General features: G+C 46.7%; 1 long non-coding RNA gene across 17 annotated transcripts; it reads right to left on the bottom strand.

The window, feature by feature from the left end:
• Window positions 1–4,061: 4,061 nt before the first annotated feature.
• LOC147984903 (uncharacterized) lies at window positions 4,062–12,654 on the bottom strand. Of its 17 annotated transcripts, none has more exons than XR_015616309.1 (9): window positions 12,148–12,654; window positions 10,860–11,970; window positions 9,511–9,596; window positions 7,093–7,389; window positions 6,688–6,993; window positions 6,023–6,226; window positions 5,691–5,757; window positions 5,135–5,605; window positions 4,062–4,283 (listed from the first exon to the last, which is right to left on the bottom strand). It is a non-coding gene; the product is annotated as an uncharacterized LOC147984903 (long non-coding RNA). The 17 variants fall into 17 exon arrangements; XR_015616315.1 differs by adding an exon at window positions 6,329–6,402 and having other exon boundaries at window positions 10,860–12,653; XR_015616308.1 differs by having other exon boundaries at window positions 5,135–5,227; window positions 5,309–5,605; window positions 10,860–12,652.
• Window positions 12,655–14,307: the final 1,653 nt, after the last annotated feature.

Here is a 14,307-nt window from a genome sequence, read left to right as displayed (position 1 = left end):
CCGGTGGAGAAGGACTCCGGCGAGCGGCGTACCGGCGACGAGGAGGCGAGGGAAAACGTCGGAGGAGGACGGGAATGGGTAGAACTAGGCGGCGGCTCCTCGGATCTGGCGCGGGGATGGGCTCCGGAGATGGTGGAGCTCGGCTCCGGCGACGGGGATGGCCGGAACCACGGCGGCCATCACCGGATCTGGAACCGGACACACTTGGGCTCCTCCCTTGGGCGGATCGAGGCAGAGGCGCCCCTGGACGGCGGCTGGGAAGCGAAGGGGCGACGGGGGCGGACTCCGGCGAGGGTCGGTGGTGACCGGAGCCAAGTCCGGCGCGTTCTGCGGCGGCGGGGACGAAGGAGAGGCGCGGCGGGAGACTCGGTCGGGGTGCGAGGCGCTCGGGCCCAGGACGGCTCGGGCGGGCCTCCCGCGCGCCACGGCGGCGCCGGTGGGGAGAGAGGGAGGCAGTGACAAGTGGCGGCGTCTGTGTGGAGGAGAGGGGCGGCAGAGCTGACGTGGCGTGCCCCCATTGGTCAGAGGGACGTGGCAGCGGGCGGCGGACATTGTCCGGGCGCGGGGTGGATGCATCCGGTGGCGCGAGGAGGACGAAGTTAGGGTTTCGGGGAGGAAGGAGATCCGAATTTCGGGGGGGGTGTTTAAATAGGCATAGAGGGAGCTAGGAGAGTCCAAATGAGGTGTGGTTTGCGGCCACACGATCGTGATCGAACGACCGAGATGATGGAGAGGGTTTTGGTGGGTTTTGGGCCAAAATGGAAGGGTGTTGGGCTGCAACACACACGAGGCCTTCTCGGTCCCTCGGTTAACCGTTGGAGTATCAAACGAAGTCCAAATGGTACGAAACTTGACAGGCGGTCTACCGGTAGTAAACCAAGGCCGCTTGGCAAGTCTCGGTCCAATCCGGAAATGTTTAACCCCCACACAAGAAAGAAAGGTAGAAATGACCACCGGAGGAGAACGAAGCGCCGGAATGCAAAACGGACAACGGGGAAAATGCTCGGATGCATGAGACGAACACGTATGTAAATGAAATGCACATGATGACATGATATGCAATGCATGACACGCAAGCAAAGACAAGGCAACAACAGCGAATAACTGAACGACACCTGGCACATCGGTCTCGGGGCGTTACATGCTTGATCCGGAGGGCTAGAAAAAAGAAGAATTAGACGAGAGTTAATTAATATGTGTACATACCAAAACAATGAATGCATCAATTAGCTAGTCATCACAGGCTTAACTAATATATTTACCTGGCCGGACTCTGTTCGGTCACTGGAGCCGTCATCACGGGCTCCTTCTTGCACCAACATTGGGTCACCGGAGCCATCATAATCATGTGTTTCCTCCTCCATTCTTCGATCACCGTAGCCTGCTTCTTCTTCACCCTGTTGTGCTTCCAGACCATCATTGTCGTTAAGATATGACATGACATCACCTCCGGCTAAGATTATGTCCCCCAACACCTGTTCTTGTTCCTCGTCTCGTCCGAACTCCATTGTTTCTGCAAATATTACAACATGGCAATTATTACACAAACATGACAGCATGTGGATATATTAGTGGCAAACGTAGACCTAGCTTATTCCGGGTTTGGGGTGGCCTCGGCAACGCTTCAAGGGTAGGAGCGCGGCGGGAGGGGGTAGGAGACCGACATCGTTTTTTTCTAGGGTTTGGGTGTCCTTGAGAGTTTTTGTCGAGCGAGAGGGCCGGGGGTTGCTCCCGTGGTATAAGTTATCGGGGAGGGGGTAGGTCGAACCCCCCCCCCCCTCGTGTTGAAGTTATCGGGACACGGAGTATATCGACAACGACATATCCGATAAAAAATAAGAAGACGAAGAAGAAATAAAAATAGGAGAAGAAGATATTAATAGAGGAGAAGATCGAAGAAGAAAAAAGAAGAAAAAAAAAGAGGAGAAGAAGAAAGGAATAGACAAAGAAGATGAAAAAAGAAGAAATAAAAAGACGAAGAAGAAATAAAAAGAGGAGAGGACGAAAGAAAAAAAAAAGAGGAGAAGAAGAAAGAAATAGAGGAGAAGAAGAGAAAATAGAATATTCTATTTTCTCTTCTTCTCCTCTATTCATTTCTTCTTCTCCTCTTCTTTTTCTTCTTTTTTCTTCTTCTTATTTATTTCTCCTCTTCTCCCTCTCCTCTTCTTCTTCTTTCTTGCTCTTCTTATTTTCCTTTTTCCTCTCATTCTTTTTCTTATTCTTCCTTTCCTAGCTAGATATATAAAACTTTTCTAAAAATGTAACTTTTGCATATATAAAACTTTTCCATGGATCATCATTTCTCATATATATATATATATATACACACATCTGGGCTATTCTGTTACGCGTAACAGAATATTATTCTGTTACCCTTCTTGAACTGACGAATTCGAGGGGTTGAACTGATGCTCTCATTTTTGTCGAACTGATCGTCTTCTTTATGAATTGATGCTATCAGTTTGGACCTGTGTTATTGGGCTAATGGTGTTTTCATCCCCGCAGCGTAGTCGCCACAGCCCCTGTCGCCGTCGAGTAGCTCGAGATGCTCGCCCTGAGGGCTTTCGTGGGCGCCGAAATGAACCGCCATGACCTGGGCGCGTCCGGCGAGATCGACAAGACGTCGCGCGAGGCCGCCTCGCCGGACATGGAGTCGGAGCCTGCGGCGGCGGAGCCGCCGTGGCGCGAGCAGGTGATAGTCCGCGGGATGGTGGCGGCGCTGCTCATCAGCGTGGTGTACACAACGATCGCCATGAAGCTTAGCCTCACCACGGGCTCATCCCCACGCTCAACGTCTCCGGCGCGCTGCTCGCGCATCGGCTCAAATCAACATGGTCGCATCAGTAGCAGGCACGGGCAAGGTAACGTGCTGAATTGCGAGGCATCAAGGGCGCCATGGTCAAATTAAATCCCCGTGGATCCAGCGCGTAGTAGGGAGGAGAAGAGCTCGGAGAAACGCAAGACCAACAGCCGTCTCCAACATGATGGCACCGTCGACTTGCAAGGAAGGAGGGATGCGGGTAGGAAACCTGCCGTTGAGGAGGAAGTGATGGAGTGCAGTGATTGTGGCGTCTATCTCCTCATCCACCGCCATTGACTGCCCCTCCGTGACTCAGTGGCCATCCCATCAGGGATGTCGATCTTGTGGGAAGGAGAGACGCTTGGAAAGGGGAGGGGCAGCAGAGAGTTAGGGATAGGATAGAGGATGCAGCAGACGTGGCTTCTCACGGCTGTCGGCCGAACCCCTTGCAAGAAAGTGGCGGCACACCGCAGTGCTGTGCGGACGAATGCGACCAAGAGACAGTGGGTGGGGATGAAATCAGAGCCGAGAGTGCATCGGCGACAGCCAGAGGCAGGTTACGACGATGACTGGTGGGTGCGGGTAGCGACTAGCGAGGGATGGATCGACGGTGGCATGCTGCCCTTTCTCTCATCAGCTCTCTCTGTTTCTCTGGAAGAACGAAGAAAAGGAAAGAGGAGAAATTGCCGATGGACAGCGGGCCCCTGCTCAGCCAAGGCGTCTGCCAGCAGCATGAGAGGCCTGTGTGGCTACAAGGTGTGTATGTGCTATTGAATTTAGCTATTCTTCTCAAGGCCTAGTTCAGGCACAACAGCTTAGACTGTCCTCTCCGTTTATGTCCAGGCCTTCCTCTGCATCGCGCTGCTCATTGCTTTCACAAGCAGGACTTTACTTTGTATTCCTCACTGCTATTTTGTCGATTTTGAAGTTCTAGTTTTTTTTGTGCTTGAACTTACCCAAGTTTTTTCCTAGTAAAATGTGCACTCTCTTTTGGAAACAAAGTGTATGAACGTTCACACGGAGAGTAATTGAACTTTTGAGCACTTTTTTTATATAAACATTCTTTTTTTTCTAACCCTTGTTTATTAACTTCATGTGGAAGTGCCACATTTTCTTTCGCAGGTGAAACTTTTTTGTTGTGCGGGTTTTGGACTTATCTGTCTTTCTAGTTTGAACTCACCCGACATTTTTTTAACTGATTATAAAGCACGTAGTGAACGTCTACACTTAGTGTATGTTTACTTGTACAACCATGGGAGTATACTATGTGAACATTTATTATATAAACATTTATTCACAAAATACAGAGAAGTCAATAAAGAGTGAGTAGGGCGTTTCAGTGCCCAGGCTCATCTGCACCCAGTTAGAAAAAAATTCTCAAGTAATGCAATCTGTAGCAAATTTTCACGTTGAACTTTCCTAGTTCAGATCATTGAACTCTCCCAGCCGGCGATGCTTCTCTCAGGACGGAACCTAGTGGACCCTGCAAACGGAAAGCCCAGCGCAGCAATGTTAGTAGTACTTCCCAAGGTGTTGCATCTGTACTCACTATGGCGATGTGTTTGTACTGCCCAAAAACATACGCAAGAGCAGAATGTAAACATTTTTTTAAACTTGTGCTCACAGGAATAGTGACAACACCTAAAGAGCATGTTATTTTCCTCGGGTCTATTGACGGGCTTCCTCAAATTTCATAGACAAACTGACTCTGTTTTATTTTTTTGAACTTACATGCTAGTAATAATTAAACATTCCCATACAATTTTTTCACTATTCGTGGCATCAACCAAAATAGGTAGGAGAGAGCACTATCGAACTGATCAATGTTTTTGATTCATACTGGTCAATGTTTTTAATTCAAACAAGTTTTCCTTTCTAGCACAAACATCTAACTGTTATGTACACTTTCTTTAAGAAGTAGCAATCAAATCATCATAGACAGAAAGTTCGAATTTGCAGTTGGTGCTATGTGTACGGATTCCATGTTTTGGTCGTCCTCATTGTCTATGTCATGTACTTCATTCTCATCCTGCTGGTGTTCTTCGTTCTAGTGATCAGCGGCGTCATAGAGAGCTAGTGATCAGCGTCTGTCCAAACCTCTCTCGTGTTGGAGTACAGGGAGAAACAAAATAGTGAGAGAAAAGAGCAGTAGAGAGAAACGAATTAGAGGTGAGCTACAAAATAGGGTGAGGGTGGTTCTTTTTCAACTGGTCATGGTTTGTTTTTCGAACTTATCTAGTTTTAAGATATGAACTTCCTGGTGCAATTATTCTTCGTCGATACAAGTTTACTAACCAAAATGACTGCAGTACAGGGAGGAATGAAATTGTATACCAGGAGAAGTACACGCTCACCGAGGTCCTTCAAATCAGTGGCACTGACGGGGTGTTGGAGGATGGTCGTGAGCCTGCAAATCCAGTGAGGGAACTGAAACCAGCAGCAGTAGAGTACTTTGTCAAACTAGGATTGCGTATACAAGTTTGTTGAAATGGGGCAGTGAAGTCTCACTAGCAGTACTTCTCATGTAGTAATACATGGACTTGCTGTTAAATACACATGGACCTACTGTCTTTGCCACTTCTCTTGCGCTTCCTAACCGTCTTTCGCTTCGCCTCTCCATCGACCATCAGACTCTAAAGGGAACATGTGATCATGCTTGTCAGATATATGTACTTCAGGTGTAGAGCCATCCATGTCTCAATACAACTGATGTCCGGAGCTACAAAAAATCAGAATGCGCAATGGACTTCACTGCCCCATCTAAGATTTTTGTTGCATTATCTCTTCTCCATCTTACTATTAGTTCTACACCAAAAGATAAGTCAGGCAACTCCAAACTTGCTTTCGCAACATTGGATTAGACACGTATGTTTTAGTGTTGATTAATTACCTGATGATTGAGCAGCTGATGGTTGGGGCTTTGCTTTCTTTTTCTTGCACGACAGCGGGTTTGGGCCCTGCAGAAGGACTACCCAAATGTTAATGTTGCCCACTAGATCATAACAAGCAAATATAGTCATGCTCGTGCATATGACGAATATCTGAAAAAATAGTACATGAAGATAAAACCTTTGCTTTTGTTCGTCAAGCAATTTCAGCTAGTGGTCCGCAAGCAATTTCAGAACACCATGCATTTTTCAGCTAGTGAAACATGTGACGAAGAACTGAACTCAAAAAACAAGATTTTTGGAGATGGAAGAAGGCGTCGGACGTTGGGTGAACCTGCTACCCCTACTCCTGCGGACTGACGGCTCTGGTGAAGTGGAGCTGATGGAGGCGAGGTTCACAAGCAGCGGTTGGGCGCACCGGGATTTGGCCGCTATAGGGGATCCGCTACCCCTATTCCTGTGGACTGACGGCTCCAGTGAAGTGGAGCTGATGGAGGCGGGGTTCACGAGCAGCGGCTGGGCGCGCCAGGATTTGGCTCTGTAAATATGAAGTGCAAATCACATTAAAGGTGAACTAAAAATCTTCCTAGCAACCTTGTCCAATTGCATTACTCATAACATGATCTATAGAGAGACTTACATCCGAAATAAAATACATGCAGAGATGGGCGGCCACCAGCTTGTTTATATTAGAAATTTTAAGAAGCCTATGAACTTCAGCATGACAAGTAGATCAATACAGCATGCAACTTTTATGTAGTTGCTTAACTCTAAACACATGGTCAAAATTTCAGTCACTTAAGAACTATAACAGTAAAGCATTTACCACACTGATTTACTTGTTTCACTATTAAAAATGGGTTTCAAACACAACTTCTAAGAAGATAGTGCTTACTTTTGCTCTCCCACTTGGACTAAACAGGCAAAAACAGTACGCATCACTTGCGCTAAAAATCCGGAAATCCAGTGAACACAAAAAACATAGAATTATTCCGATACCTCAGGCGAATGGCTCTGCATATGTCGCTTCAGATGCGTCGGTTGGATTGATCTCCTTCTCCCATATGGACAGATAAATTGTAGAACTTGCACGTCGACGTCGCAAAACTCACACTTTGGACCGATCTCCTTCTTCCATCTGGACTGACAGTTGCAGAACTTCCATCAGGCAACTCACGTAACAAGCATGAATACAGCGATATCAACGAGAAATCGTGAGGGGGAGGGGTGGTCGCAGCATTGGCGGGCGTGGGGAGGGTGGAGACGTGGTCAACGTTCAATTCAATTGGTAGTGTTTCGTCAGTGCTGCAAAAACATACACATTTGCATTTTCTGAAGCTAACAAAGGGCAGATGAACTGAATTTGATTTTGCTAGCGAACTGATGCAATTTTATAGAACGAACCTTCACAGTTCCGCTAGTGCTCAGTTCAATTGGCAGTGTTCCGTCAGTCTTGTGGAAACATGACCATTTGCATTTTTTGAAGCTACTACAGAATATTGCTTTAATGTCTGACATGCACTGAGCTGAACCGCTTTTTAAGTTGAGAGAGACAAAGTCGCACTGGGTTGTTGGGGCGGCATTGAACGGGCGTTGGTGGTGGTGGTGAACGGCCAGGGGTGGTGAAGGTGAACGGCCTGCGTGCTGAGGCAGCGGAGGGCGACGCCGGATCATGGGGCAGGCCCAATTCCAAAAAGAGGTCTGTAAAATTAATTGACTAATATCATTTTTTTGCTACTTTAGTTGCAGCCCCAATTCCAATAAGAGGTCTGTAAAATTAATTGACCAATATCATGTTAACAAAAACAACCTGTCCAGCGGGCACCCATGATAACTACAAGTAGCAAGTGGCATAATGAAAATAAGCCTAGTATCAGCTCTAGCAAATAGCAAGTGAGCATTTAGATTTCTGTATGCCATTTTAGTGTGTATCATCATTCCATTGTTCAAGATCCCAGAAAGCCGAGGCGGACATGGCCTCGTCAATCCAAACATTGCATGTATATCTTTTATGTTATGAAAAGCAAGTGGTATCATCCGTCACACACACAACAATAATTTATGTAGTATATCATCCATCGTACTGCCATTAGCACTGCACACAAACCGCCATTAGTACTGACATTAGTACAATAATAATTTCTTTGGTCAAACATCCATTACCCCAACCCAAAATGTACTGCCATTAGCACTGCACACAAACGGCCATTTGTATTTCAATTGTTGTAATATATGTAGTTGAACTTATAGATTTCCATTTGTAATTTTTGCTCTTATAAATATCATGTGTGTTTGTTTACGTACTGAAAACGGAATACATACTGAACTTAACAATACGGAAACAACAATACTTCCTACTTGTTCTCTCTTTGTTGCCATATAGTTAGAGCTTACAGCCACATGAGCAAAATCTTTTGTTATATTTTTTAATAATCTGACATATAGTATAAAACCAAACTGGGTTTTAACACATACAATTGAACTTTTCTGTACGTTTTTTTGAACTGATGACATATATACATGGTGAACTACAGAGCATCAATTTTGGCAGTAAACACAATTCATATTTTCAAAATCAGGAGATGGACCGAACTGATTGTTCTAGGTACGGTGAGCTGATTTTGCAAATAAAAATCTAGTTTCTAGGTACGGTGGACTACAGGAGCAAAGGAAAACGGGACACGTTGATTGAAAGTGTCTGCTTTCTTCAATTGAGCAGGTGCCCGAGCAGTGTGGTGCTAGGGGGCGGCGCGCGGCGGCGGACTGCTGCTCGTGACTAACTCGTCCATCTTGACACCATGGGGTCGAACTGAGGACGGCTATGAGAGTAGGGAGCATCGAGCGCGGCGGTGGTGGCGCATACCTAGGTGAAGTAGGAAGGAGACGCACATGCGAACAAAGGCTGGATACTCTCGGCCCGGCGGTTGGAGTTCGTCTTCAGCCATGGCGAGCACCAGGGTGCGCCTTCCTTAGTCGTGGAGCAACTTGCGCCTCCACACTTCCCCGCAGCGCCGGGCCCCTGCAACCATGGGCGAGGTCGGGCACATGCGGCTTCCTGAGGCCCGAAGATGGTGGAGGCGGGGGCGGCGGGAGGATTCGGGGAAGAAGGTGGGGGTGGGGCGGAGGCTGGAGATGGTGGATAAGGTGGGGGTTGGGCGGTGGCCTGAGACGGGGGAGAAGGTGGGGGTTGGGCGGCGGCCGGAGACGGGTTAGAAGGTGGCATTGGGTGTCAGCTGAGACGGTGGAGAAGGTGGGAGTTGGGCACCGACGGGAGCCGGAGGGACGATGCTTTGGTGCCTTAAGGCACCTACCTTTGTGTCTATGACATGTGGGCCCAACAGGTGACTGGCCCACATGTCAATGACCCAAAGGCAGGTGCCTTTAAGGCACTGAAGCTGCGTCCGAGCCGGAGAGATGAGGTGGAGGTGGGGCGTCTGAAGCTGGAGAGGGTCATGGTTTTTTCTTTTCACAGACAGGATCGGTAGGCCTTCGTTTTCGGATAGTGGAAACTACACATCGGGCCCTTATAAGGCTGAGGGGTAACGAAATAATATTCTGTTACTAGTCCATGGGGCTGGACTAGGGTAACGCTGCATATCCTGGAGTGCTGGAAAGGGAGCTCATGTCACTACCAAATCTATTAGGGTACTAGAAATTCATGAAACATAAGTAAAACCAAACTAATTGATTACAAGCACTCCTATGAACATAACTTAAATTAGAAATTGAGGTGAACTTAAACAGTGAAAACAAGAGTGTGCTGCTGCTAGCTTTCCAATCCTAGAACAACTTCTAGGAACGTGTGGGAAACAGGCAACATACCTGAACTTGGTGTGGATTGGTAGTTGAACTTGCTACCCATTCACACTAGTACCAGCTGCACAAGACCGAAGTATTTAAGGAAATACCTGATGGCATCAAGAAAACAAGTGACTAAAACATTTAGCAATAGAAGCGATGGTACAGAAAAATTGAACTGATGTTTTTCTGCCATTCCGACAAACCTCCAGCATATTTTTTTCAACTGATTTTTTTCTATCATTGTACTGTTGCTTTTTAGGCTTTTTCGAATGAGGTGAAAGCCTCTGCTCTATTTGAACTTTTACTGAACATTCAAAAATGTTTGAACTGATGTGAATCCTTTCACCGAAGTACTACTACAATATTTCGTGAATCTACCTATGTATACGAACAAGTTCTTTTTCTGCTAGGCATTTGCGCAATTTTGTGCTAAGCAAAGAGAGAAAGAAAACAACCTGAAAATGTTTCCTGCCGCCGCACGTCGACGGGGGTTTGGATATGGATGAACTAACTGGCCCATTTTTCTTGTACTGAAGCTTGTTTCCAGAAATTTAAGACAATGCAAATATTATCTATAATATGGACATTTAGTATAGTCTGAACTAAACTCTTTGGCACGTTTGCACTGAGGTAATAGCGGTGAACCTGTGACGAAGGATAGAACTCAAAAAGAATTTTTTTTGGAGGTGGAATAAGAAGTTGATCGAGCGGATTGGGAGGATGCTCAGCAACATACATTGGAGATGCAAGACCATAGTACCTCAATTACAGATGTCACTAAACTCTGGGACATTTGTACTACAAGAATTGAATCTGCAGCAATCTTGAACTTTCAGATTCCATACGCAGATAGCTACAAATTGCTAAAATCAATCACCAGTAGAAAAACACCAAAAGGTTCTCCAAATGGTTGCTTGAGGAACAGCCAAAGCTATTTGGGGTGGCGGACGGCAGCAACATGTGGGCTGGGTTGTCGCGCACGGAGAAGGATGAGGAAAACGGCAACCCAACCACTATAGTGGAAATAGGAGCTGATGGGCGTGGACTGCTGCTCGGCATGAACTCGACCGTCCGAATGCCATGGGGCTGGACTGGGGACGATGCTGGACATACTGGAGTAGTGGCCAAGGAGCTTAGAGCAGCAGTGTACATCAGCAACGGACTGCTCGCGCACAAGATGTACTGCTCTCCTGGGATGGAGGGGTGAAGTGTGTGCCTCCCGAGCTGCGACGTCGAACTACTTCGGGTTGTGTCGTTGAACGACCCGGTGTGGCGGCGGTGAACGGTATGGTGCTCATTCTCAAGCATAACCACAAGTACTTGTTTGTGCTATATGAAGAAAATGGAAACACGAAGGAAATCAGACTCACCATCGGGAAGTAGATGAACTAAAAAGCATACAAATGATGAACTTATGCATCTTGTTTTAACTGGAACCTACAAAAATAGGAACAAATATGAGAGATGAGTTTTTGTAAGGAGAACTTACCAGGGTTTGGTGTTTGAACTTTTAAATGTTTGTGCAACTGAAAACAGAGAACAGGAGCATGCCTCGACCAGATCGGCGACTTTCTCGTGGGGTGGTCTCTCGTATACCACGATGGCAACATATACACACACAAACTAACCAAATACACAAAACTGCCAGCTAGAAAAATAAACTGATAAGAATACATGTCTTCTCGACTATGAACTGATAAGAATACACACCACAGACGGCTAGACACGGACTTCTTGAACTCCCTTAAGATAAGGTTCAGGTTTTTATGGTTTTTTATGTTCACGTTCTTTTTCCGAAGTTCCTGACTTCTCGACTATGAACTTACTACATAGAAGGATGCTCACATACATGTATTGCTTGACAGGAGCTGACAGAAAATGTTGCAGCAACATGGTATTTTTATTCAACACAATGATACAACCATATCTTGGAATACATCCATCGCAATGGAAACAAATGCACAGTAAAATGGCATCATTACACATACTCGAGAACTAATAGATTATTCTTCAGTTACTCTGATCAACTTTAGTTTTCTTCAGAAATTGGATGAAAAATAGCATCGACTATGCCATCAATTTTTTTGCATCTCTAGCACACTTGTTGGGACTATTGTTCATCACATGATGAACCTCTTTTATTTCTGTTTTTCTTGAGTGTCATAGAATAAAATATTAAACTATTTTGTATAAATATAGTTGAACTTTTGTGTTTTTCTGGTTACTGAAGTAGTATCAGAACAGCCGCTGCATACATATATGAATTGACAATTTTTTGTCAATGAATTGTTGTAATATATTGTATTAGAACTACGACAGCAGTATCTATCTAGTACCAAGCATGCTCATCAAGAGTGGAATTCAGGAGACAGAAGGAACAAGAGCAAAAGTACAAGGGGTGTGTTCTTCACTGTTTGGGTTATAGGGTGCTAATGATGAACTGAATCATTTTAGCTCCGTCTTCTTCCCTCAGGTCTGAATCTAAGAGCAGCACCAGTTCAATTCAAAATAAATTGATAGTTCATGAATTTTGTGCTAAGCAAGCATACCCATCAGCACATGGAATGCCTTGGTAAAATGCACTCACTCAGTCCCCAAAATCAAAAAAGAAAACTACAGAGGCGGAAGGAAACGAGAGGAAAGCTTTTGAGTTCTGACCATTGCTTTTGCTGACCGACCCATCGTTGAACGGCCTTGGTTGGCAGTGGTGAACGGACTGGGGTAGCGGCCGTGAACGCCTTGGCGCAGCGTCGCATTGCGAGGCGGGCTGGGGAAGCACAGCGCGGTGGAAGGCCGGCTGGAGCAGCGTGGCACGGTGGGACGCTGGCTGGAGTAGTGCGGCGGCGACGTAGGGCCTGACAGCGCAGCCAAGGAAGGTTGGCGGCGCGGCGGAGGTGGCCTGGTAGTGCGGCGGCTGGGGCCTGGCGGCACGGCGGAGGTGGCCTGGCGGCGCGGCGGCCGGGCCCTAGGGTCGCAACAGAGGTGGCATCGCGGCGCGGTGGCGAGGCCCTGGGGGCGCGGCGACCGGGGCCTGGGGTTGCATCACGGCGCGGCGGCGGGGAGCTGGAGGATCGGTTCGGGGGAGGTTCGGGACAACTGGGGTCGAGCCGGGGTCTTTTTTTCATCCGGGCGGCTTCTGGGCTGCGGCAGCACTTCGGGAAAATGGATCGAGCCTATATGGCTAGGGATGGCAATTTTGCGTATGGGTATGGGTATGAGTACCTGTGGGTACCTTACTCAAAAACAATGGGAATGAGCAAGACTTGAAGAGATTTTTTACCCACGGGTAATGGGTACCCATATCCGCAAAATATATGGGTAGGGCATGGGTAAGAAATTGTGCCCATGGGTAAGCCAATCGATATCCAGAAAAAAAATGAAAATAATTCCTATAACATGTGGGGTTAACATCCAACTCATATGGTCTAACCCTAAATCTCGTATTCCTTAAACAAGTTATAGCTCATAGGCTCATAATCACCTGCTTGCCACTCCTTATACGTCCTATGTGACTCCTCAAAAATATGAAATATCGACTCTTCGCTACCAGACTCTTGTCGAACACTCGATCCATCAATCCCCAATTCCCACCACCACCTTCCACTACGTCGGCCTTCCACCAACCGCTGCTCATACTCCCCCAATGCCTCCAAGAGGCCACCCACTGGAGGAGGGCACATACATGCTATAGTACTCTACCATGATCACTTGAATTTTGAACTCATTTCTCTACCTCTTAAGAATTTGAATACTATATATTGTACCCAATGAATACCCATTGGGTATAGGATACCCGATGGGTATGGGCATGGGTGTCAGTTTATACCCATGGGTATTGAAGTGGGTGGGTATAAAAAGTTTCTATGAGTATGAGTTTGGGTAGAATGAGGTTGTACCCGCCCATACCCTACCCATTGCCATCCCTATCTATAGCCACATACATATATAAATGGAAAAAATGCTATGAACAAAAATACATATATATCAATGCACACATCCATGAATCATCATTGCTCATATATCCATAGTCATATATAAAAACTTTCTGTATATGAACAAAAAACTTTATATAAACAAAAAACTTTCTATGAACAAAAAAAACATCTTTTACATATTTAGCACATTCTAAATTTTCCTAACTCTTTTACAACCACAAAAATTACTCCAACTTCATGACAGTACCCACACTCCATTTCACCAAAAACCTTCTTATCCATAGTTCAAAATTTTTAAATTTCATTCAAATGAAATTTTAACTAGATTCAAATTCCTTGCTGAAAACCTATTCTAAACCAATCCAAAAATTCTGAAATTTTGCCATCACCTTTGTCTTGCATCAGTACCTCACCACAAAAAATATCCTAAATTCTAAAAATGCCCAAAGCCATCTAGCATTTGATCAAACACCCTCTATATGCACTGTTCATATCTGAAAAAAATCATAAATTTCAGAGCATGGAGCAGGGGCGTGTTGCTGCTGCTGCTCCACTCCTTCTCCTCTCCTCTCCTTCTCCTCTCCTTCTGCTCTTCAATGCGTCGGGGCTGGCGGCGACCATGGAGCAGGGGCAGAGAGCAAGGACGCTCTGGCGCAAGAGCGGCGCTCGATCGGGACCATGGGAACGGGGGGCTCACTTCGAGGGGGCACCGATGGTAGGAGTCTGGCGACGAGGACGGCGGGCTCGGGGCGGCACGTGGTGAAGGGGACGGCATGGGGCGACAGGGACGGGGAGGGTGGGCTCGGGGATGCACGCGGCGACGGGGACGACGAGGACGGCGGGCCCGGGGATGCCGGCGACGAGGACGACGCGGGCTCGGGGA

Source organism: Triticum urartu, chromosome 2A, assembly GCF_056163025.1.
Source record: "Triticum urartu cultivar PI428250 chromosome 2A, HENAU_Tu73, whole genome shotgun sequence".
Lineage (NCBI taxonomy): Eukaryota > Viridiplantae > Streptophyta > Magnoliopsida > Poales > Poaceae > Triticum > Triticum urartu.
The sequence above is the reverse complement of the archived record's forward strand: the minus strand, read 5'-3'. Positions and strand labels throughout refer to the sequence as shown.